Below are 27,208 nucleotides of genomic sequence, written 5' to 3'. Positions count from 1 at the left end.
GAGAAACATCACTGTGAGAGAGACACGTGGATTGCTGCCTCCGGCATTGCTGAGTGTCTATTATATGCCATATGTCTCCTGCTAAACCTTGGACAAGAATGAGGAGATACAGAATCTGCCTTAAAAGCATCCACACAGATATCAGGAATTATAGGTCAAGGTCAGAGAGAAATAACATCTACTTTAGAGTTGTATCAGTTAAAGCACAGAAGAGGCTATGATTACTTTTCGAAAGTGAAAGACTAACAGGACAGCTATACTCTTTGGAATCTTAAAGGATGAGTAAAATCCTAGCATATAAAAGGATAGGACAGCATAGAACGGATGTGTTAATTTTTCATTTGGAGCACAGAATATCTGGTGATAGTACACTTTAATGTCCTTCAAATATGAAAAGCACTATGATGTGGAAGAGGATATAGATGCATTCCATGCTGCTTGAACCAGCAGGACTAGGACATATCTTTTTCACCCCTCTTTGTTTATGTCTGTGACTTATATCAATGCCTTGATAAGATACAAAACTTTTGAGTATAATATTTTAATGAAAAAATATGATACAATTTATTACAATATAATGTTTAAGATAGTTTCTAGAATTTCACTGTGCCCTCAAAGTAGTTTGCTTTTAGCTACACATATAAATTAAACCAAGCTGCCTTGCTTTAATATGCTTATTGAGAGTGTGCATTTTTGCTCTTAGTTTTATTTGCACAGTAACATGATGTTGATTGTCTGTAACATTCTGGACTGTAAATGGATCAGAAAAACAAGAAAATTGCAAATGACTATTATTGAATCAAACCTTCTGAACAATTTATGTCAATAAATGTAAAGATAGTCTCACAGGTTGTCCTTTTTCTGCTATTTTAATCAATGAATTCAATAGGGAATTTAATCAGAGTTAGAAACTATCAAATGTAAAAATAAGAAAGTTTGCTATAGTGAGAAATCAACCACAAAAGATGAATCTTGTGTTATGATGTTCATAAACAGATAAAAGTTTAAAGACGATAAAATATCTTTAAGGCCTGAGTGATGAATTCAAGCTTGAATTCTGGAATCTGAATACGTGTTGTGATTTGTAAGCTTCCATTTTGCCCCTTAAATATGAAAAAAAATAGTCTATGAAGAAGTAAGAAGAACCCACAAGGAGGACGCTGACACCTTAAGGACAAAGTGTCTGATTTAAGTGGAACTTATTCAGCATGCTTTTGTGTTTTTGTCTTTTGCCATTAAAATTTCAGTCTCTAGTGTAGGATATATAAAATGAAATAATATGGCTCTTGGAGAAAGAAGTGCTTCCTTCAAAATCAATTATAAATAAACTTAATTATTAAACCTGAGTATGTAAAAATTCTAATAGAATATAATGCTTTAAATTTTCTGATTAATTGAAGATTAACTTTTATGTTTTGCAAATTTCTTAACCTGTGATAAGAAAATGCCCCAGTAAGAGATGGTCAGAGAATCACTAAAACTGCTGTTGCTTGATGTTATTGGAATAGCTATGATTAAATATCCTGAATATTCAAACATGTTTACGTTTCAAAAATTTTAGCAAATAAATTCCATCTGTTGGCACTGTTCTAGATACTAAAAGTATGAGACAAAGAATATATAATAGGTATTGAAAGGTTGCACCATAGTTATAGAGGGCATCAGAGATTAGATTGAATTCATTCAACAGTTATTTATGAGCTGCTATATGCCCTTCATTGTTTGGGGTTCTGGGGACACAAAAACAAAGTGAACAAAAGAAACAGAACAAACTACTTTCATAAAACTTATTGCCGAGGGAAGAATCAGAGGGCATTGTATTAAAGAACTTAATTTGATGGTGAGAGGATGAAAAATGTCTCTTGTAACCATTTCCATTTTCTTGGTGAAATAGTAAAAAATAAGATAAGCAGTGGGTAGTGTGGTAGGAGAAGGCTGTTGATATATAGTTTGATCACAGGGAGGAGCATGTAAAATATTCATCTAGGAGAGGATAGTAGGATTGACTGGACACACTAAATATCTGTTTAAGGTTTGAGATCATAAATTGATTTTGAGTGTGCTTTTATGTATTTTTCTAAGCAGATGTGAAATGCATAGTTAGATTCAACTATGGCAAGACTTCCTCAGCAAATATATGGAGGGATAAAAATAAAGGTGTGGAGGGTCTATGCATAGGAGTAATAATAATGATTGGCATGAAGTCAGATAAAGAGGGGGTTGAGGAAAAGATGTGGTTGAGGGAGAATGAAAATAGGGTAGGAACAATGAATTGGAGTTTCCAACAGAGTCAAAGAATTATTGTATTCAGAACACTAAAGAGAATGAGCTGAATGATTAATGGTTATAAATGGAGAGTTGGATACTTAAAATTGAGAGTATAGAAGGGGTGCAATTATTAGTAAAAAATTGATCATGAGAATAAGTTGAACGAGGAAAGGAGAATAAGATCACTGGAAATGAGAAAGTCAAAGTAACCAAATACCAGAATTTTGCAGAGATCAGTATGGGGCACAGCTACAGAGCTTTAGACAGGTTCAAGCCTCGGACTGATGAGAGGGCAGAGTCCTCTCATTGCCACGTGCAAGTCCCAGCTGGAGGGCAGGGCCCCCCCAGCACAATTATAGCCAACAGCTATAGTTGTGAGCTTGAACCTATGGTCTGAACACGTGGCCCCACGTGCCTTGTGCTAGAGTTCAGGTGCATGTAGTTGAGTAGGGTTGAAACTCATGAGAATGCTGTAAACAACTTGATCACGTCCCTACTTTGCCTCGTGGCATCTGCTATAAAATAAAGACACGGCTTGTGGGCGCTGGCGCTGTCTCCTCATCAGGGAGCAGCGTCCCACCGAGACCCAGCTTTCATTCTCTTGTCTGCCTTTTCTCAATCCTTTCATTCCCCCACTCAGGATCACCCATGGCTGTGCTGGCGCGGCCCAGATCAGTTACTGGAGGATTGAAATAATCAGAAAGTATTTGCCCTGATCCTTTCTAGACCATACTTTGAGAGAACTGATATGATGTAAATTTCTGACATTTACATAATTTTACTCAAATTAAAGCATATAAAATCATTCTAATATACTGCACATTCATATGTATTAATGTATATGTATATACATATGTGTGTATCCCAAATAATATTAGGTGGTCTTTTTTGTGAGTCAAGGCTGATATAAGCATGGAAACACATGCAAAGAAAAAATAATTGACTCTGAAAAACTTGAATATTACAGTATCACTTTAACCTATATTTTCTTTAAGAAAACCTAGTTTACTTCTAGTTGACCTCTTATGTTAGTTTATCTCTCTCTCTCTCTCTCTCTCTCTCTCTCTCTCTCTCTCTCTCTCTCTCTCTCTAACTGACTAACATCTTTTGTTGTCTGGTCACCCTGATGAAGCCTTAAGGCAATTTGGAAACACCCTGGTATTTCTGCCATTATCCCACATTATACAGCACAGATCATACATTTTCTTTAAATGACAGCAGTGGGAAAATGTTGTAAGTACTTATACTTTCATATATTTAGTACCTGTCACTGTGTTCATGTATATATAATATGCATAAATATTTACTTGGATGTGCCAGAGAATGAGAGAGATTATTCAAAGATATGAGATGGAATGATTTACCTGAATTGCTAAGAATCAGAACAGTGGGGGAGGAAAGCTCTATTAAATGATAGATCTTCACTGGTTGCATATTCAGGTAAGTTTGGGAGCATGACTGTAAATAAATGAATGAGGCATCGAGTTTGACATGTGCATGATGAAATATGAAGCCCATTTTCAATAATTTCAGTGATCCCCTAAATATCATTCAGAATTGTTAGCTGACCTAAATTTCCATTTGGCTAATGACTCTCTTTGCAAAGCATATGACAAGCTGTCACTGCTATAACTCTAGTAATACATCAATAAATTGCACCTTTTCTGAGATTTTGTATATTTATACCTAAAGCAATGGATAAAATTCCTGGGTAGAATAGAAATTGATACAATCTCTTACAGAACCAAGAGAGAATATTAATGTTTAAAACATTCATGTTTTTTAATATAATGCAAAACACAGGGCTGGATACATCTGTTAAATAAAGAACATTTAACTGAATTGTAGGATAAAAACCCTCATTTATCATTTTTGGGTATAAACAAAATAACTTTCAAAAGTCTATAACAAAGTTGTGTGCGTTTTGTTTTGTTTTTGTTTTTTTAATAAAAAGTACTTGCAAAGTCAAAATGATTTCAGTAGGCAAGGCATTACTTTTCATTTTTCTAAACAAAGCTAAATCCCTAGTAAATAATACTAATATGTTTCTACCATACCTGCTTAGGTTTTTTAATGAGAAATGATAAACAGGAAATAAGGAGAGAAGAAAACAATCCTGAAGTACATATTTCATTTTTAACTCTAATGCTATGAATTATAATTCTTATTAATTTATATATTTGAAGTTATTAGCTCATAACTAGGTGTTTTGGTCACTGAATGACATGAGATCATTTTAAACTAATTTTTAAAAATAGTTTGGCATTTTCATGGAAACATTAGTGCTGAATAGGTGAGGGTCCATTGCTGTAGGCAGAAATTATTTGATTACAAGTAAAAGAATCTCCCCAGGCCCAGAGTTAGGCAGTTGCCACTTATTGGCATTCATTCTCTCTCTCTCATTCATATTCTCTCTCTCTCTCATTCATATTCATTCTCTCTCTCTCTCTCTCTCTCTCTCTCTCTCTCTCTCTCTCTCTCTCTCTCTCCGTCTCCATCTCTATTCCTATCTATCTCTCCCACCTTCGCAGCCCAAAGGCTAAAGAGTCCCTCATCTCTGCTAACCATTAAACATCTTATTTTATTGTCTTTCTAAACAAACCTTTTTTATTTTAGCTTTACTAGCCCACATGTGGCTGCCCACAGTTCCAAGTTCAAGGGCCCAACAAAGTCAAACTAGATACTTTGAGTTGCAAGTTCAGCACTTGCATCAGGAAAGTATCCCTGAACCAGTGAATTGTAACTTGGAGATGGGTACATAGACAAGGGGCACTGTGAGGTCACTGAGGTAGCACCCTCTCTCAGAATGGCCCAAGTCCAGTGGAACAGATGGTTAAAATTCCCATCTATTTGCTATTTGAAAAAAAAATGTTTTTATTGAGTTTTAAAGACAGAGGAAGGGAGAGGGAGAGGGAGAGAGAGAAACATCGATGTAACAGAGAAACATACCCGATTCGAGCCTGCACCCAGGCATGTGCCTTGACAGGGAATTAAGCCTGCAACCGTTTGGTAAGCAGGACAATGCCGGTCCAACTGAGCCACACCAGCCATGACTCTATTTGATGTTTTAAAAAGATCCATAAAGTTTCTCAGCTCATATATTCTTCCGCAGTTGCCTGTAGAACTCCCATGAATTCCTACCAATTTCTTTTTTTTAATCCCTTCATTTAATTCACTCTATCTATTTGTGGGGAAAAATAATATCTTTATTTGTACATGTGGAAAAACAGAGAAGATAATTGCTTGGTGACTTCACATAACCTACAGCAACAAGACAATGACATAGCTGAGAATAGAGTTTACTTCTTCAACTTTCAATTCATGTTTCCTACAAAGCATAATTCAACAAGAAACAAAAGTCTTATGTGAATTAAACATTCTTCTTTGAATTGATATTATTTTTTCCCCTAATATCCACACCTTCACTGCAGGATAGTCTGCAAACTGAAAAGAAAGGCGCTGTGCTGAAGCTGTGTCGTGCTAACGCTTCAGCTGGCACATTAACTTCTTGTTGAAGAGCGTTTTAACCCGAATAGAACCTTAGCAGTTACAATGGCAGGAAGATTTTCTATAATCCTCATGTTTTCTATTAATGAAAGTTCTACTGCCTTTAAGATCTGAAAAGGGGAAAAAAAATCACAGATTTTGGAAGACTTAGCCACAAGCTGTTAGCAAATATTGTGATGGTTTTACATGTTACTAAACCATCAAAGTGGTGCAGTGATGAGACCAAAGGATTGATAGGTTGTATAAGTTGAACATAATTTTGACTATTAAAGGAATGTATGATTAGAGTTAAAATATATAAATACTTTTCTTATATGTTGAAGCTTATCATGAAGAGAATTTAAATTTTCAATAAAGAATAAAATATTGAAAGAAAAGAGCCAATATTTTAGCTACAATTAAATGAATATGATATTTTTCTTGCTTCTAAAGATAATTAAACTTTAGTACTTTTAAACATGAAACCCCTATATACCTGCAATTGAGTTTGAAAGGATTCTATTAATACATAATATGTCCACTGAAGAGAGATGAGGGTCTTTGCTTTTATCCTGAAAGGACTCACAGTTTAAAAGTTGCATTTTAGAGCACAGAATAGCATGCTCCTATATGAAAGTAAGGCAAAGATCATCAACAAATTACTAAGATCATAGAAATTTTCAATAACTATAGATGGATGCAAAAGTTTGACAGTGAAGAAGGCTAATAGAAAAAAGTTAATTCATTTAAAATACAGTGTTGGCCGAAACCGGTCTGGCTCAGTGGATAGAGCGTCGGCTTGCGGACTGAGGGGTCCCAGGTTCGATTCCGGTCAAGGGCATGTACCTGGGTTGCGGGCACATCCCCAGTAGATGTGCAGGAGGCAGCTGATCGATGTTTCTCTCTCATCGATGTTTCTAACTCTATCTCTCTCCCTTCCTCTCTGTAAAAAATCAATAAAATAAATAAATAAATAAATAAATAAATAAATAAATAAATAAATAAAAAATACAGTGTTGGAGGAAAGGTCAGCAGATACCCCGGACCACCAGAGTATGAACAAGTGGGCACTACAGCAAATTAAGCCTGAACATCACTGGAGGCAAAAATTACAAAACTGAAGCTGTGTGACTTTGGGCACATCATGAAAAGGTGGGGTTCTTTTAAAAAGACAATAATGCTGGGGGAAAAATAGGAGGAGCAGGTAAATAGGAAAACCAAAAACGAGAAGGACTGATTCTATAAAAAGAAGTCATAGTAATGAGTCTACAGGAGCTGAGCAGGGCTGTTGAGGACGGGACACTGTGGACATCACTCATTCATAGAATTGCCAGGAGTCAGAAGCAACCAAATTAAGAGTATGTCACACACATGTGTAAGTAGATAAACTTGCAACACATTCTTAGAGTACATTTCCTTCACCTAGCATAGAGTGACCACATTTTAAATTGTTATAAATGAGTTATGATAATCCCTGGGCTCTACTCTGGCATTTTTGACAAATATCTAAATTCTGGTTGAATTTTCCACTAACATGGATAAACATTTTGAAATTGATATACTCATTTGAACCCTACCATTCATTCATAACAATGTACTGAGTGTTTTTTATTGTAGTCACTATTCTAGGTTCTAGAGAACTGAAGATAGATAAGAATCTGTGGGGTAGAAAACATATCCACAATTGATTATTTTAAAATGAAAACTGTGTAATAGACAATCTTTAAAACAAACAAACAAACAAAAAACAACTTGTAGGAATTATCCTACAAGATGAAGGACTGGGTGAGAGCATTCCCATCATAGGGAGCTTCATTCGAACACTCATGAAGACAAAAACAACATAATGTAGGTGGAGAACTATAAGCAGCTCAATGTGGTTAAAAAATAAGAGTTCAAGCAGAGAAGAGTGAAGACGTATCTGGAGAGAGAGATAGAAAAGGGTCCAGATGAAGGTAAGTTAGCTATGGCATATGAAGTAGTTTTAACTTCATTCTACATAAATTAGAGAGCCATTGAAGAGTTTTAAGAGACAGTTCTGTTTTAAACAGGGCACCCTGGCAATGGTGTGGAAAGCAGATTTGAGATCAGAAAATCAGAAGCAGGGAAAACAGATAATTAGGAGAATGTTGAAGTAGTCCAGGGTAGGAATGTGGGTTTTTTTATTTTTATTTTTGAACCTCAAGAAGGACAGAAATACCAGTGATGAAGAAGTGGGGCTGAAACTGGTTTGGCTCAGTGGATAGAGCATCGGCCTGCAGACTGAAAGGTCCCAGGTTCGATTCCCGTCAAGGGCATGTACCTTGGTTGCAAGCACATCCCCAGTAGGAGATGTGCAGGAGGCAGCTGATCGATGTTTCTCTCTCATCGATGTTCCTAACTCTCTATCTCTCTCCCTTCCTCTCTTTAAAAAAATCAATAAAATATATATAAAAAATATACATATTAAAAAAAAGTGAGAAAAAAATTAAAGAAATATTTAGGAGACAAAACTGCCAAGACAAGGGGCAATTGCCAATACTAACTGGCTGCAGGGCAGAGACATCAAGTAATTAGTGAGTTTTCCCTTGAGTGACTGGATAGATGGTGTGGCATTAATTTTATTAGAGAATAAGAAAAATGACAAGGAAAAGGAGGAGGGAAAAAAATGAGGAGAGGGAGGAGGAAATTTTACTGATCGCTGCACTTGCAGGCACACTGGCTCCTTAGTGGATGGTGAATGATAATGTAGTGATATCATGAGGCATTCATTATCTTCAAAAAAGTTCAAAATAGAATGTGTATTGTCAGCTACATTAGCATATTTATTATTTTGATTTTTACTTTATAATATTATAGCATTACATTAGAATTTTTTATTTTAAAAATATTTTTGATATAAACATAGGCTAAGCTTGTCCATTTACAAAGAAAAGCAACAGTAGGTTAGACTGATTTTTGAGGCATTGCATAATTCTGTCCCAGGGTTAACCTTTAAAATGTAATTTTAAAAGTTTAAGGAAATTCATCAAACATCCCTAGATTTATTAATGAGTTAAAGATTCATCAGACTTAATTCATTTAATCCATGGAATTAGAGCTGAAATAAGTAGATAACTCAAGCTATCCACCTGGTTCATGTTTACTCTGAGATTAATGTTTATGCTTCTTAGATTTGGTCATTAGCTCATCAATAAGATTCAGTTTCTAGAACCCAACCAAATGAAACCAAACAAAAAAATCATCTAATCAAAATTGTTACCTCATAACGTAGTAATTTCTATTTCATCTCCAAGTAGCAATGAATTAATGGTGTATTAGACTATGAAAAGGAATTAAAGCCTGACTATAGAGAAATCAGAAAGATCTGTGTTCTATTAACTGACTCTGGAACCATATATACAGTTGTGCATTTCTCCTTTGTTAAAATAAATTTTAAAAGACTAGAAATATATTATATAATGTGATAAAGATCTAATGACATAAAATCTCCTATAATCTATATCTACACTAATAAAAGAGAAACATGGTAATTGGCGTACGACCGCTACCCTTTTCATTGGCTAATCAGCGAGATATGCAAATTAACTGTCAGCCAAGATGGCGGCCGGCAGCCAGGCAGCTTGAAACTAACATGAGGCTTGGTTGCCTCAGTGACGGAGGAAACCAACGTTCCCCGCCTGCGGCTGCAGGCCTCTGAGCCTGCAGTTTCAAACATTGTAACAGATACCGCCGGACTTCAGCCAGCAGGATCGCAACATTGTATGCAAAGGCAGCGGAGGCCTAAGAGCTGGAGCCAAGCCTCAAGCTAAAGCTGGCCCAGAATAAAAAAAAAAAAAAAAGGAAAAAAGGAGCAGTTGGGAGCTTCAGTCACTCCCAGCCTGAAAACAGCCCTCAGCTCCTCACCCAGACTGGCCAGGCACCCCAGTAGGGACCCCCACCCTGAAGGGTGTGTGACCAGCTGCAAACAGCCATCATCCACTCACCCAGGCTGGCCAGGCACCCTAGTGGGGACCCCCACCCTGATCCAGGACACCCTTCAGGGCAAACCAGCTGGCCCCCATCCGTGCACCAGGCCTCTATTCTATATAGTAAAAGGGTAATATGCTCCCAGCACTGGGATCAGTGGAGCCGTGAGGCTTCCCAGCACTGGGATGAGTGTGACAGGGGCAGCGCCCAAACCCCCTGGTCGCCCTGTGGCTCTGTGTGTGACAGGGTGCGGCACCCCAACCCCCCCTCCCCCCATGGGCACTGCTCTGTGTGTGACGGGGTAGAGCCATAACCTCCCCATCGGCCCTGCCCTGAGTGTGACAGTGGCAGTGCCCCAACCCCCTGATTGGCCCTGCTCTGTGGGTGATAGAGGGTGGCGCCCCAACCCGCTGATCCGCCCTGCCCTGAGTGTGACAGGGGACGGTGCCCCAACTCCCCTATTGGCCCAACTCTCTGAGTGACAGGGGGGGGCTCCTCAACCCCCTGATGGGCCCTGCTCTGTGCATGACAGGGTATGGAGCCCCAACCCCCCTGATGGGCCCTGCTGTGTGCGTGACAGGGGGCAGCACCCCAACCCCCTGATTGGCCCTGCTCTGTGCGTGACAGGGGGTGGCGCCACAACCTCCCCATAGACCCTGCCTTGAGTGTGACAGGGGACAGTGCCCCAACCCCCCAATTGGCCCTACCCTGATCGTGACTGAGGGTAGCATCGCAACCTCCCAATCCGCCCTGCTCTGTGCATGACAGGGGGCGGCGCCCCAACTCCCCAATTGGCCCTGCTCTGACCCCGACCAGGGGCTGCACCTAGGGATTGGGCCTGCCCTCTGCCACCCGGGAGCAGGCCTCAGCCAGCAGGGCGTTATCTCCCGAGGGGTCCCAGACTGTGAGAGGGCACAGGCCAGGCTGAGGGACTCCCCTCCCCCCCCAAGTGCACAAATTTTTGTGCACCAGGCCTCTAGTATATATATAAAAGGCTAATATGCAAAGTGTACCCTTGGGAGTTTGACCAGGAGACAGGGAGTTCAGTCGCTTGCTATGATGTGCGCTGACCACCAGGGGGCAGCGTGGAACACAGAGGGTGACCAGTGGCAGCGGTGAGGGCACTGAGGGAGCTAGGGAATGAGGAGGCGGGGAGGTGGGGAATCTGATCAGCCCTGATTGCTGGCCAGGCCTAGGGACCCTACCTGTGTACGAATTTCATGCACTGGGCCTCTAGTACTAAAATAAAATACCTCTAGATCTCTCATACTTCTGTGCCTCCAAACACTAAATTTTTCTACATATTCATTTTTAATAGTTTATACTATAGAATTATACTTGCAGTGCAAATGTTAGGAAGTCATTTATACCATGATTTGTTATGTATAGGATGCCAATAATTTATCTTAGTTATAATATAGTTAATTTTAACTAAAAAAAAAAAAAAAAATTAGAGGGCTGACACAAAGGTGGCCCATAGGAACAAAAGCCTTTAAAACTTCCAGGTTATTGCTTTTAATTATTCCTAAATGTTTATGGCAATAATATACTATATGATACCCAAGTGACCTGAAAGAGTTGATGTACTTCCCTAAGCTCTTAAAAGAGCACTACAATTTGGCACTAGGGAAAATTTGACATTTTATATTTAACCAATTACAACAAAGTGTGCTCTGCATACTTGGTGCTTATTTTGCTAAATATCCTTAGACTAATATTTAGCTCTCAGAGGAGTAAGTGCCATCCAATGGAAATCATTAAACTAACCTAAAAGGGTTTAAATATCCAATGAATAGAGAGATGGTCTATTTATACATTTGTACCTGGTCAATCCTAGCAGGTGTTGCTCAGTGGTTGAGCGTTGACCTATGAACCAGGTCATGATTTGATTCCTGCTCAGGGCACAGGCCCAAAATTGCATGCTCGATGCCCAGTAGGGGGTGTGCAGGAGGCAGCTGATCAATGATTCTCTTTCATCATTAATGTTTCTCTCTCCCTTCATCTCTGAAATCAATAAAAATACATTTTTTTAAAAAAACAACAAAAACAAAAAAATTGCACCTGATCAAGCAGTTCAGTGAAAGGCGAGACTTGTATGTGTACCTTCTTGGTATGCTTCAGGTTAGGCAGATGGATCATGAGTATCAGATTGATTTTTGAAATTTGGTCTATATACAGTTGTGATTATTTCCAGTTTTCTTTGAAAAAGCTAGGTCATAATTATTTTTAGACCTAGTTTTGCATCCATTGTCTTTGCAAAAATTGTCCTGAACATTATTATTCCTTCTGAACTGGTTTTAACATGTACTTCATAACTTTTTGAGCGTAATTGAATTAAGACATTTTTCCTCAGGTAATGAGAAATAATAAATTATTATATAATAATAAATTATTATATATATATAATTTCAGAGAAGAAGAGAGAGGAAAAGAGAGATAGAAACATCAATGATGAGAGAGAATTATTGATTGACTGCCTCCTGTATGACCCCTACTGGGGATTCAGTCCACAACCTGGGCATGTGCCTGACTTGACTGGAATTGAACTTAGGACTCCTCTGTCCACAGGCCGACACTCTATCCACTGAGCCAAAGCAGCTAGGGCGAGAAATAATAATTTAAATACTACAATGAAAGAAATAATGATTCCAGGGCGCCAACCACCAAGCCAACCATCACTATAAACCTGAGTGTCTTATGGAAAATTTTGGCAGAATGACTCCGAAACATTTTTAACATGAGAAAAAAGACACACATAAATTTCTTAGTCACCAATGGGCCACGTTAAAAAGATTTGTTATAGTTGAGGGATTTTTCACGGTTATGTTATCACCCATCAAACATCAAAAGATCAAAACATGAGATGCACAAGACGAAAAAAATTTAGTAACTTTCATGTTTACATTCAGTAGTGGATCCCTGGGAAGTAACCGAATGTCGCTGACACTGTACTATGGTTAGTTTCTGCTGCTCTAGGCATTCTGCTGAATACTCTGTTTACCTTTATGGTCATGAAGTCATGAACAGTGCCAGGAAATGGCGAAATAAGTACATGGCCTTATTTGGTCTTGTTTGCAATAAGAATTCAGAAAAGGGAAAAAAAAAGGAACTTTCTGATTAGAATGAATGTTGTTGTTTTTGTTTTGTTTTTTCACTTTTCATGTGTTTAAATAATTGAATGCAGTTGTTTTAAAAAATTAGGGTAGAATAAATTTGGAGCAAAAACATTTATTTTTTGATTTATGGCTAATAATTGATTTTACTTGAAACTAAATTATTGGATTTAAAATCAAGTGAGCTGTGGAATTCCAGTATATTATTTGTTTATAGGAGTGTATCTCCATTTTAATAAGAAAATCAATGCAGTTGACACTTGGAATTTTAACACCTTTAAAGCCAAAAATGTGTTATGTTTTGTGATCTAGAAATTCATATATAAATCTAAAATAATTAATTAGTATATACAAATTCACGGTGAAAGAACAAACTCCTTGTGAGGGAAAATAATTTGTCATGACTTATTATTGGGAAGCAATGTAAAATATGAAAATGTATCTCATCAAATTTAATTTTTAATATATCTATATTATTAGAAAAATACTATTATGTATTTTTTCCATATGCATTCATGGTCATAAGCTTGGTTTTAATAGAGACACAAATATTCTCAAATGGGGTCTGGAAGTTCACATTTAATAAAATGGTTACACAACTTGTTCTGGGCTATTCAAATCTTTCCTGAGCCAGGTATTCGTACATTTAAAGGAAGGTTTTATACTAAAAAGAAATGTTTATCCCTCAAAAGGTTATCCTCTATTTCCCTTATGTCTGTCACATAGTATCTTTATAAATACTTATCAAATGAATAGATGAATTCACATACAAGTGTCCTGAAGAATTTACAAGTTGTAACTCTAGTATACATTATTATTTCAGCTGTGCAAAGTGCTTAACATATTATGCATTTGAAATAAAACTAGAATTTTGAAAGTTCTTTTACATAATATATTTGATCATTTTTAGCATAATTTAGATAACATAATTTTAGAAAGTATAATTAATTTTAATCCCTGCTATGTACAGCTAGCCAGAGGGTTTGACAGCCATGCTGTATCCCCCACATATTCTTCAGAAGATCATAATTTATGTTAATGACTCATTTTCCCAAAGATGGACATCATTTTATATCAACCAAAATAATTCCTAAATATGCTAGGTGCTTTCTAGGTAAGACAGTAATGGAAATATATTTTTCGGTGAGTTTAGGGTTTTTAAGATTCATTTCTCTGGCAATAAGAAATCCTCAACACAAATACAAAGTGAAATTCATTAAAAATCAGACATGATATAAACAGAAATATCATCATCCTTGATTTGCATTTTATTTTTTTAAATATATTTTTTTAAATATATTTTTTTATTGATTTCAGAGAGGGAAGGAGAGAGAGAGATTGACTAACATTAATGATGAGAGAGAATCATTGCTTGGCGGTCTCCTGCATGCCCCATACTGGGGATCAAGCTAGCAGCCTAGTCACGTGCTCTTGACTGGAATCAAACCCAGGACCTTTCAGTCCGCAGGCCAATGCTCTATCCACTGAGCAAACTGGCTAGGACTGACTTGCATTTCAGTGAAAGAGTACATTACATTTAATATTTTACCATTTCATTACTATTAAGTTCTTCATGGGTTTTGTTTCTCATAAAACACAGTCATTGCATCTCTAACATAGCAAAATTGTCCTCAAAGTGAGGACAATAGATTACACAATTTAAAAAAATAACTGTAAATAACCATAACGTGGAATTTAGAAAGAAAGGTAAGAAAGTGTCAACCTCAAACTCTATGTTAACATGAGAGTGAATTAACTTCCTTAGGTTCACTTTCATTTCTTGCCAAGAAGGAAGGTTAGAAAAGATACTTCTAATGTCTATTTATACTCTAAAAATCTCTTGCAAATAGGCTTTCATTATTGTTACTATTACCACTATTTCCAATATCACTAAAAGCTTTAGGAATTTAAAGGCCCCAGAACTTGTCCTAGCAGAAGGCATAACTCCAATACTCCTTTCCCAGCCTGCTGGATATGGCATTCTCTAGGAAGAAATACAGTGGCTTTGGATGATGATCTTTGATTATGATCATTTTTTTTTCTTGCTCAGTTATGGCACAGCAATAACTAACTAACTAACTAAATAAATAACTAACTAACTAAATAAATAAATAAAATTGTTCATTGAATGAACAGTATATGAGAATATATTTCCTGCAATACCTTGATATTTTTAGTATATATTAGATATTTTCTTTACAAGTTTAAATATTCACTATTTATATTTTAACCTAAGATCTTTGGAAATATGACAACTTCTAAGTTACACTTCAAAGATTTAAAAACATAATGTGGTTTATTTCTGATTAAGAACACAGTTGCTAAGCCTTGAGTAGAATGAGATAACTGAGATGAATGCAGGTTACTGAGACTACACTTTTTCATTTGCTTCATTCTTCATTGAGGGTTTCTCTTGAAATATTTTCAGCAAATTAAATTTTAAATGTTTTGCATTAAAATTGAATCCAGCTGGATAACATTGTCCTTCACAGAAATGCCAAGTCTAGGTCAAGAAGAAATTTCTTTCCATATCCAGTAACTTTGTTAACCTAGCACTCTATTACATTGACATTGAATCAGAATCACTATTTATTTTTCCTATCGATTCTGTAGGGTGTTCTAAAGAATTGTTCATTTAAAGTATCTCAGTAAAAGAAAGCCTGAGGCATCTGTGCTTTAAATTTTTATTTTAGGAAATTTCATTTTGACATATTTGTGACTTTATAGTGTAATTACACAACTTTAATTTTCCATGCGGGTGTCAGAATATAAATATACTAGAGGCCCGGTGCACAAAATTCATGCAGGGGTGGGGCGTGGAGTGTCCCTCAGCCTGGCCTGCACTGTCTCCAATCTGGGACCCCTCAGGGGATGTCTGACTGCCGGTCTAGGCCAAATCCCTGCAGAGCAGTCTCACAATCCAGGTCTGCTGGCTCCTAACTGCTCACCTGTTGCCTGATCACCCCTAACCACCCCCGCCTGCCTGCCTGGTCACCCCTAACTGCCTCTGCCTGCCAGCCTTATTGCCCCCTAACTGCTCTCCCCTGCTGGCCTGATCGCCCCCAACTGCCCTCCCCTCCCAGCCTGATTGCCTGCTAACTGCTCTCCCTTGCCGGCCAGATCACCCCCTAACTGCTTGCTCCCCTGCCGGCCTGATCACCCCTAACCACCTCTGTCTCAGCCCCCACCACCGTGGCTTTGTCTGGAAGGAAGTCGGACATCTGGAAGATGTCAGGTCAACCTGGTCTAATTAGCATATTACCCTTTTATTAGTATAGATATTTACTATGCTATAAACTGGTAACTGGTGATATGTTCTACATGTGAAAATCAGCCATGCTACCAAAATTAAAATATTCAGCAAACCAGACAGCACCTAGAACAGTATCTGACATTGATTGGATACCAAACAGAGGTTTATAAAGTGAATGACTGAGTGGAAATCGTCTCAATTATTATTAGAACAAATTGCTAAAAGTCTGCCATATTAGGCAGAGTTTAATTCTAGTTAAGTTGTTAATATGCAATTGTGCTCTCCCTGGAACTGCAGCATGTATCAAAGTGTTTACCCTGTTTGGACAGTCTGAGAAGTAAGATTTTCATTCGGACAGATGGTTATTGGTATGCCTCATCTCCTCTCTCCCGGTGGTGGCAACAACACATATTTAGTCCGGAGCTTATTTGTGATTAGGAGCTAGACATTATTAGTCCAATTAGCATCCTTATCTCCAGAGAATAAGGGAACAAGTTGCCTCATAGTGTTATAATTTACAAGCTGAAATTTTCAGAGTCTGTGGAGAAAGCCTACATCAATTTTTCAAAAGAAAATATGATTTGAGTTTGAAATCATTTTCTTATATATTTATAATAGACGATGCTTTCTGATTCAGTCTGAAAAACATATATCCCCACCAGAAGTTGACTGTGTGGGGGTCTGAGTAACATCAAAAAATTATTTTTAACTGAATTATAAATAAAAGATACAGTGCAAGAAATATATATATATAAAAAAACTAATTAAATGTTCATCTACTCTGTGACTGCTTTTCTGTGGGTGACATTTGTGCTAATAATTAATTTTTCATTTCACATGACACATAACTTTGCAAACAGTTCTGAAAGCTACATTCAAAAGTTATGGTTGGAATGGAAAGTAACATCAAATTGACAATATAATTAATTCTATGGCTGAAAAAATTTTCTATGTTTGATCTTGAACCATCTCAGGTTTTCTATATATTTTAGTAGCAAGAAATCCATATTATAAAACTCCTAAGCCAACATTAAAATAGAAGAAATAAAAAAGTATATGCACATTCATTCATTTACTCAACAGCTACTTAAGTGAAGTACAGGCACTATAGTCAGTGTTTAGAATTTTAAAATATGAATTATACATTCTTACTTTGAAACCTGATGGCTTCATGTATATATATACCTAAGTGAAGGCAAGCAAAAATTGAAACATTAAACTTTTTTTACATCATGCAAATCTAAACTGCATATCCAAGACAGTTTAAGCAAACTTGCTCATGGAGAAAGCTTTTGAGTGACACTCTAGTCCAGGGGTGGGCAACCCCTGGCACGCATGCCAAACAGGGCACATCAGTAACTTTAGCTGGCATGCGAAACCCTCTCTTATAATCTTCCATTTACAATTGTGAATCTTTGTTCTCAGTGATGAATTTTGTTAAGTCTCATAATAGGAGTAGCCTGACGGATGAAAGTAGTAGCTCGTGCATATCTCTGAAGGTCACGAAATATAAACCTGATGTAAAATCTCTGTCATCAGTGATGCAGCAGCAAAAGTCCCACTGATAATATCAAATGGAGTCGTAAAGTTTTCTGTCGTACTATCAGTGTACATGTATACATTAAAAAATAAATGTATTTTTCATCATCATATACTGTGTTTTTGTCGCTAGAATGAATTTTATTATTTCTTCAAGGTTCTTCACATACGTACACCTTAAGAGATATCAAGTAGGTGTAACATGTTCTCAAAAAATTAGGGTTGGCACGCAGAAGAATTTTGAGTAAGAGATTTTGCTGGTTTTAGCACACACTCACAAAAAGGTTGCCCACCCCTGCTCTAGTCCATTATTGCTATGTAGATTGATTACATTTGAATTCATTCTCTAATCCACATATTTTCCAGTAGGTCATTTATTAAATCCTTAATTCCATACATATTTCTTAAGTCCTGATTTATGCCGAGTATTCCAGGCATTGGAGATACAGCAGTGAACAAAAGCAGACACAAATCACCATCTATCTACACTAAGAATAGACAAATATGTAAATTGACCATACCTCCACGACACCCACAGCCAATCAGGAGCGAGTATGCAAATTAACCCAACAAAGATGGCGGGCCTGTGAGCAGCGTGCATGCACACACTGAGGGACCGGGGGTGGGGAGAGATGCTTGCATTGTCACCATGGCAATGAGGCAGGAGTTCCACCCCGCCCCAACCTCTCCTTCCTATAGGCAGCGTGGGAAGGCAGAAAAGTGGCTCCGGCGAGAGCGAAGGTGGAAAGGCGGCTCTGGCTGGAGCGAAGACGGTGCCAGCAGCCAGGGGAAGGAAGGCCTATTCTTGCACGAATCTTTGCATTGGGCCTCTAGTATATATAGAAGGCTAAGAGACCAGCCAACCACCCAGTAGCTATGACACACACTGACCACCGGGGGCAGACACTCAATGCAGGAGCTGCCGAGCGACAGCAACTTTGCAGTATCCTCTTGCACTCCGGGACCCCTCAAGAGATGTCAAATTGCTAGTTTCGGCCCAATCCCCGCAAGCCAGGCCGAGAAACCCCACCTGCTGGAGGGACCCCACTCACTCCGCAAATGTCCTTCGAGCCTTAGCGCCGCCCCAGGTGTGACTGGTGGAGGAGGGAACTTGGGAGGTTGGCTCTAGGGCATGTCCAGCCTGTCTTGCTCAGTCCCGCCCCACCAGCCACCTTCTAATTAATTTCCTTTCAAGGTGCACAAATCCATGCACTGGGCCTCTAGTAATTATATAATTTAGTCTGTTATGAAACTGCAAAGCACAGAATCAGTAAAGGAATTAAACTGAAAATGCAGGGCTTCCCTGGCTTGGTCAACTCACTCACTGCCCAGCACTGAGGGGAAGATAAATGGATAATGTGCTTTGCCAATTTGAGCTATCAGTAAGCTGGATGTTCTGATTAAGGCATTGGTATAATTATTAAGCCAAAATTCTTCCCACTTCACATGCTTTACCCAATCCCCAACTCTCTGAATGGATGACTCCTTTGAATCCCTCCCTATATCTTAAGTAGTACTGATCAACCCCACCACTCAAGCCCATCTTGTTCCACTCAGGCTCCTTTTTAACTGCAAGTCCTCATTTATTTTCTTCCTACAACTTTTCTTTCATTTTTTTTTAGTTAAATTTATTGGGGTGACTTTGGGTGGTGGGCACACAGTGCAATATACAGACCTTATATCATAAAAATCCATACTGGAAATCTATATGAACCCGTAGAACTTTTCATGACCTATACCTATCCCACTTATCTTAAATTCCTGGTTAATTTCCATTTCGTTCACTATGGGCAAACTTTGTGAGGGCAAAGTCATCTGTCTTTTTCACTGTTGCCATGCACAATCCTGCCATATAAAAAAGGGGGAATGAAGCAAACTATAAAAAAACACAAGAGATATACACAGTAGAGGGTGAAGAAGCCTGCAAGTAGTGAGGGAGAACTCGGCTTACATACAGAGAATATGTGAGTCAGGTTAATCCTATTTGCATTGCAAAGGAAGATTATAATCTCTTGCTCTTAACATCAAAAAATCTTTTGAACCCAGAACACTGCTTCTTTATAAGACCCAGTCCAATTATATATTGTATACTTAATTTCTGTGATATTCTGCCTCCTTTCCTGTCCCATATCTATCTCTAGTGTAATATGCTTCTCTTTAGCTAAACTGGATGTCTTCAAGTTAAATAATGTAACCAATCTACCAGAAAACCTTATTTGATTCATGAGTTTTTCCCTTAAAGACTTGTGTCACAATATCTGTGACACAGGATATGTGTTAAAAATCCTCTCCTCAGAGAAATGACATATTTTTCTTAACAGTATTAAATCAGTAAGAAATGAAATCAGTCATGTGAAACTCTAGTCTAGTAGTTCAAAATCAATGTAGACTATGTTGCTTATCTTGTGTGTGATCTGGAGATATCAGAATATTTCTTTGCCGGGAGCCGGTCCATCCTTGCTGTTTCAAGGGACCTGGCATATATGGCATACTGTTCTTAATATGTTTGCTCACCTTCTTGACGCTGTGTTTTAACCAAGGTCACCTCTCCAAGAAAGGTTGTTTCCCTGGGTAGGGATTTTTCCCTGAAGTTAGGGAGGGGATGAAACTCCTTAACTAAGTGCCAGGGGGGTAGTTAATCAATTTAACTACAAACAATCATGCTTAAGCTACATAATCTTTACTCCCTGGAATGGAGATAAGAAACGCCCTAACCTTTGTAATAGAGATTGACAGGATTAAAATGAACTGGTATAAATACAGATGTAACAAGACAGCAAGACACAGGGCTTGGAAGACAGGACCAAGAAAGACAGAGCCTAGGCACAGAACCTACACAGAACGTTCTCTAGGGACAGAACTTCGCTGGTGAGAGCATGCCGGAGGATCCTGGACAGGGACTGGCCTCGGAGCCTGGAGGCGGAGCCTGGCAAGAGAGCATGGCAGGGGATCCTGGACTGAACCTGACTGCGGAGATTGGCAGGAGAGCCTGACTAGAACCTGGTGACTGGACCTGCCTGGAGAACCTGGACAGAACCTGGCTGGAGATCCTAAGCAGAACCTCTCTGGAGATCGAGACCAGAACTTGGCTGGAGATCCTGGCTAGGCTGCTGATCAACTGAATGCTGTCTCCGTGTCATTCCTTCTTCGCCGACTCCGTCCACACCTTTGGGGACCCCTGGACCCGCTGGGGCTGGACCCCGGCATTTCTTGGTGTAATTTACATCACAATCATAGAACCATAATATCCATGTTGGGTTCCATTAGCAAGAGGAAGCAATTTAATGAAATAGGAAATGCATTTTGGTTACCCTGTGCTCAATTGAGTTATTCTCATCTGAGAGCCAGTTCCAGTTATGAGGCTTAAACTCTAAGGGATTTAGAGGTTAATTATTTCAGAAATTACCTGTCCTCTCAGTGACCACACAGTGGCTGAAGATTGCTCCATTTTAGAGATAAAAAATTCTAATTTTTATATTTAGGTACAAGAAATAGAGTATTTTATCAAGTGTTCTACATTGTAATGGAACTTCTAAGCATCGATTATATTGAGGCCTAAACATTCCACTCATAAACATTGATGGTATTTTTGGATTTACATAACCTTTAGAGAAATTTGTCATGAGTTTATTTCTAATGTACATTTGGAGGATTTGTGAGACCTATGACTTGCATATAATTTCAGAGATTAATTTTTAGAAACAATGTAGGAAATATGTGTTGGTTGGCATTTTCATTTCTAAGACATCACATTTTCAAAAGTAATTATAAAGAGTGCTCTTGATTAAGTTTTAGGTCTGGAGATCTGGTATAATGAGGAAATATAATGGTAAGCAAGTTGTTGGACATTATGATTCCAGGTAAGGGCAGATATGGCAGCGGTAAGTAGGTAAAAAATGAGACGTCTTTCTCAAATATTGTCTTAGCAGGGATATCTTCTCCGTCCGGCAAAAGAAACAGCAATGTCCCCATCATCACCTGTATAAGGCATCAAACGACTTGCACTGGTCTTCTCAATGTCACTATAGACGCCTCTTACTTATCTCACTTGGGTTCTGAATCCCATCTACTCTTACCCTCTGAAAAGCATTGCTTTTGTGATATTCTCCTGTATGATTTTTCTCTCTCAAAACCCCATCCTTACTGACTTATATTTTGTCTTAATAAAATTAAACTGGTAAGCCTGAGAATTATTCTAGAGAGGTAAAAATACTTATTTTACAAGTATCAACATATAAATAACTAGCAGTATGTTACATCCTAAAAGCAAACAAAACTTCTTTTGGCCCAGTGTTATATATACAGTACATGCTAGCCAATGTTAAACAAGTTTTCTTTAGCGATTGGGGGGTGGGGGGTGGGGGGTGGGAAGAGCCTAGATTTTAGCATTTTTGTGTGGCATAAACACTCTCACCCGGACTGACTTCAAGTTATCAGCAAAATGTCATTGAACATTGAGTTTCAGAGAAATGCACAGTATCACACCATTATCAATAGACTTTCTACCATATGGACATAGATGTAAATAACCTGAAGGGTATGTGTTATGGAATGAATGGTTGTGACCCCTCAAATTCTATATTGAAGTCCTAATCCCCTACGTGATGATATTAGGGGATGGAACTTTGGGAGGTAATTCCGTTTAGGTGACATCATGAGGATGGGGCCTACATGGTGGGATTAACATCCTTCTTATAAAGACACTGATTTATTTCCATTCTTAAACAAAAATAAGCTCACCCTTCCTCAGAACCTTTGTACTAGCCCTACCCTCTTCTCAGAATGATCTCACAGCAAAAGTTAAAGGCTGGCTGCTTCCCACCATCCAGATCCCAGGTAAGTACCCTTCCCTCACAGAGGCTCACTCCTCTTCCCACCACCTGAAGTAACCACCCTGTCACACCCTCACATCACTTTGTTTAAACTCTCTACAACCAGTCACCTGTATATATTTATTTGCTATTTTATTTATTTGTTTAAAAAAACATTGTGCTTCACTCTCAAGAACAAATATTTAATAAAAATTGTGACCTTGTTTGTCTTGCTTGCTTGGTGATCCCGGGGCATTCAAACTGTACTTTTAGAATGAATCAGTAAATAAGTTACCAAGTTTAGTGTTTTATGCAGAAGTATTTTATGTGCTCTTCTCGTTGTGAGTAGAGAAACAGCATGGTATCCAGACAGCGTGTTAACATGGGGTGGAAATCGAGTGAGCTTGCTTTTTGATCTCTGAGAAGCAGTTTGAAGAATACTTTTCCTCCATGACAGTGTAGGTTACTGAGGGAATGATTTCCTGCTCTCTGCAACAGAGTATGTCCTGACAGAGAGATGAAAGCAAAGCTGAGTGTTAAAGATTTTTTTTCCTTCTCTGTTGTTCATCTTTCCCAGCTGCATAGGGAGAATAAGAGGGAGTAAAAGGGGATTTAATTACAGGAGCAGAGAAGGAGAAATGTCACGAGCAAGGTAAGTCAGTGTATACACTATTATGCACGAATTAAATGTTTATTTTTTAAGTCGAAGGTTTCAGAGCTGCTCTGATCCTAGATCTCCTTTCCCAAGCCCCACTCTTCCACCCATGACAGCAAACCTATCAGTTCCGTGGGCAGCTGCATGGAACTAATAAATCAATGAGAGTATATCTCTCCCTCATGGAGCATAGTACAGTGCCCTGCACAGAGTAAATGACCCTAAAACAATGTGTTCACTGTCTCCAAATAGCTAACAAGGGAGATTACTCATAAGCACACGTGTTAACATAAACTAATTAATCTGTTTTGTGGGAAATCAACATCCATATCTGTCCCAAAGATGTCTGGATCAGGATTAGGTTAGGGATGGAGTAGAGAGAATTGGTAGGAGCTGATAATTATAACCATCTATATATATAAAGAGCCCAGGGCCATCGCAACCAAACAGATGACCGAACAGGCTGAGTGGGGCGACAAGGCCGGCAGAGGGTTAGCGAGGGACGACCAAATGACTGAACAAGCAGGCTGCGTGGGGAGACCAGGCCAGCAGGGGGGTTGGTGAGGGATGACCAAACAACTGAACAACAGGCTGTGTGGGGCGACCAGGCTGGTGGGGGGGGCAGTGAGGGGCGACCAAATGACCGAACAGCAGGCTGCATGAGGTGACCAGGCTGGCAGGGGGGTTAGTGAGGAATGACCAATGACTGAACAGCAGGCTGTGTGGGGCGACCAGGCTGGCGGGGGGGAGGGGGGGTGCGGTGGGCAGTGAGGGGCGACCAAATGACCAAACAGCAGGCTGTGTGGGGTGACCAGGCCAGCAGGGGAGGCAGTGAGGGGCGATCAGGCTGGCGGGGGCAGATGGGGCAACCAGGCCAGCAGAGGGGGCAATAAGAGGCGACCATGCTGGCGGGGGCAGATGGGGCAACCAGGCCAGCAGAGGGGGCAATAAGGGGCGACCATGCTGGCGGGGGGGGAGGGGCAGTTAGGGGCGACCAGGTTGGCGGGGTGGGGGGCAGTTGGGGGCGACCAGGTTGGCAGGCAGAGGCGGAGTGATCAGGCTGACGGGGGTGGGGTGGGGGCAGTAGGGGAAGTCAGTCAAGCAGGCAGGTGAGCAGTTAGGAGCCAGCGGTCCCAGATTGTGACAGGGATGTCCGACTGCTGGTTTAGGCCCGATCCTGAGGACATCCCCCAAGGGATCCCAGATTGGAGAGGGTGCAGGCTGGGCTGAAGGGACCACCCCCGTGCACAAATTTTGTGCACTGGGCCTCTAGTCCTATATAATAAAAGGCTCACATGCAAATCAACCGGACAGCAGGACGACCAGTTGCTATGACATGCACTGAGCACCAGGGGCCAGATGATCAAAGCAGGAGTTGCCCCCTGATGGTCAGTGCTCTCCCACAGGGGGAGCACCACTCAGCCAGGATCCCTGAGCTGGGCTCACAACTGGCAAATGCAGTGGGGTGGCAGGAGCTTCTCCCACCTCAGCGGCAGCGCTAAGGATGTCCACCTGCTATGGGGAGTGGGCCTAATCCAGCAGTCGGACATCCCCTGAGGGCTCCCAGACTGCTAGACAGTGCAGGCTGGGCTGAGAGACACCCCCCAACAGTGCACAAATTTTGTGCACCAGGCATCTAGTTAAATATATATTTTTTAAAAGCTCTTCAGTTTACATTTGATAAAATATGATTGATCATTGTGCCAAGCAGATAGGAAAAATAATTCCTATTAATGTAGCTTTCACATCTGTGGGTGAGTGACTGTGGATAATGCATGTTTCATCAACATTTTTATGGAAACAATAAGAAATGAAGAAGAATAAAATGAATGTGATAGGATAGCCTTAGCAACCAAACTATATTCTTGCTAAATAGATGGTAGGCTCAAAAGAGAAAACACAAGCAGAATGGAAGGAGCACTGTAGAATTCTGGGAAATACCAGTATCAGTGATAGCGCCAAGAAATATTTAGCCTATTATAATTATCTAAAGATTCTGGGAGCTGGTCCATCCTTGCTGCTTGACACAGTCGCTGCAGGGAAGAAACATCTGCACAGCATATGTTTCAAGGGACCCGGCGTATATGGCATACTGTTCTTAATATGTTTGCTCACCTTCTTGGTGTTATGTGTTTTAACCAAGGTCACCTCTCCGAGAAAGGTTGTTTCCCCAGCTAGGGATTTTCCCCTGAAGTTAGGGAGGGAATAAAACCCCTTAACTAAGTGCCAGGCAGGTAGTTAATCACTTTAACTACGAACAATCACACTTAAGCTATATAATCTTTACTCCCTGGAATGGAGATAAGAAACGCCCTAACCTTTGGAATAGAGATTGATAGGATTGGAATCAACTGGTATGAATACAGATGTAACAAGACAACAGGACACAGAACCTAGAGATAGAACTTGGCTACAAAACCTGGATAGAACATGGCAAGAGAACCTGACTAGGACCTGGTGACTGAACCTGGCTGGAGAACCTGGCCAGAACCTGGCTGGAGAACCTGGAGAACCTGGCTGGAGAACCTAGCAAGAGAACATGGACACAGAACCTGACTGGAGATCCTAGACAGAACTTGGCTGAGGAACCTGGCTAAAAGGAACCTGGCCATGATGATCACCTGAACGCTGTCTCCGTGTCATTCCTTCTTCGCCGACTCCGTCGACACCTTTGGGGACCCCTGGACCTGCTGGGGCTGGACCCCAGCATAAAGATTGTTTACTTATTTTTGAACTGTTCATGCATAAAATGTAAAAAAAAAAGTTCTGACCATTCTAAGAAAAGCTGAATGAAAAAGAATAAAACTGAAAATGTCAGATGTTTGATAAATATGAGGAAATAGGGAAATATACTATAAATGTTACTATTCAAGGGAAATTACTAAGTAGCAAGCAGGGACCCCAAAATCCCAGTGGAGGTGAAACAGAGATGGACTGGGCGCTTCTGAAGAGAATACATCAGGCTCCTCACAAGCACTGGTGTTCTGGTGTTGGGTGCTGCTGTGGCGAGGGGACTGCAGGTTTTTAGAACATAGATAAGGCACTAAGTGCAGCCGTTAGAGGGACTAAAAAGGTTTTGACACCTAAGGAGCCTACTTCACACCATGTTTTGACATCATTTCTCTCAGAAAATAATTAGCATTTAGAAACTGCCACCTTAGAGACTGTGAGAATGCTTTCAGGTACTGAGGAGAGGGAGCTAGCAGGAGGTCAATTCAAGACTGAGTGGTAAGCAAATACTGTAACATGTGTGACAAAAGGCAGAGTAAGGTAAATATTGATAATCTTTATTTTCTAGGCAGACTTTATTAAAATATGAATTTGTCATTGTTGCTATTATTGTAGTTGAATCAAATTTATCTCAGATCAGGGAATCAGTTCTTCATGATTAGTTATAACAATTTTTATAAAGTTATACCATTTTAGGGACCATAACAATTTATTTAGTATACTGTTTTTTCCCACCCCAAAACTTATTAAATAAATATGGTATAAAAAGTAAATAAGTCGCCCTAGCAGGTATTAATCAAGGGCACATACCTCAGTTGCAGGCTTGATCCCTGGCCCTGGTCTGGGAGTGCAGGAGGCAACCAATCCATGTGTCTCTCTCACATGGATGTTTCTCTCTCTCTCTCTCTCTCCCCTCCCTTCCACTTCTCTAAAAATCAATAGAAAAATATCCTCAGGTGAGGATTAACAATAACAACAAAAAAGTAATAATTCAACCTTATGCTTTTAGGCAGAAAACCAATATATACCAATTAGCTTTATACTAGTTTTATAAACAGAAAATATAAGAAACAAAAAGTTGTGCCTCATATTTGGCTGAACCCCTTACTTTATACAATCAGCAAGAATAATTAAGGGGTAGCAACTTCTATTATGTCCACAAATTAAAATATGCTGTTGCTTCTGATTTTATTTTGCCATAAAGTTTTTTTTCCCCTCCTCAATTTTAAATGTTGTTGAAAGTACAGTAACTAAGAGCCCCAACTAGTTAAGAAAGGGATGCGGAAAGAGGACTATATCTTTCAAAAAATAACTCTGTACTTTTAACCATGTTTTCTAGTTTTTGTATTTGATGCTTGGACATCTTGAGACCTTGTTGACTCTGGGGGGACCTTGTTGACTCTAT

Source organism: Myotis daubentonii, chromosome 4 (assembly GCF_963259705.1).
Source record: "Myotis daubentonii chromosome 4, mMyoDau2.1, whole genome shotgun sequence".
Classification (NCBI taxonomy): Eukaryota; Metazoa; Chordata; class Mammalia; order Chiroptera; family Vespertilionidae; genus Myotis; species Myotis daubentonii.
The sequence above is the reverse complement of the archived record's forward strand: the minus strand, read 5'-3'. Positions refer to the sequence as shown.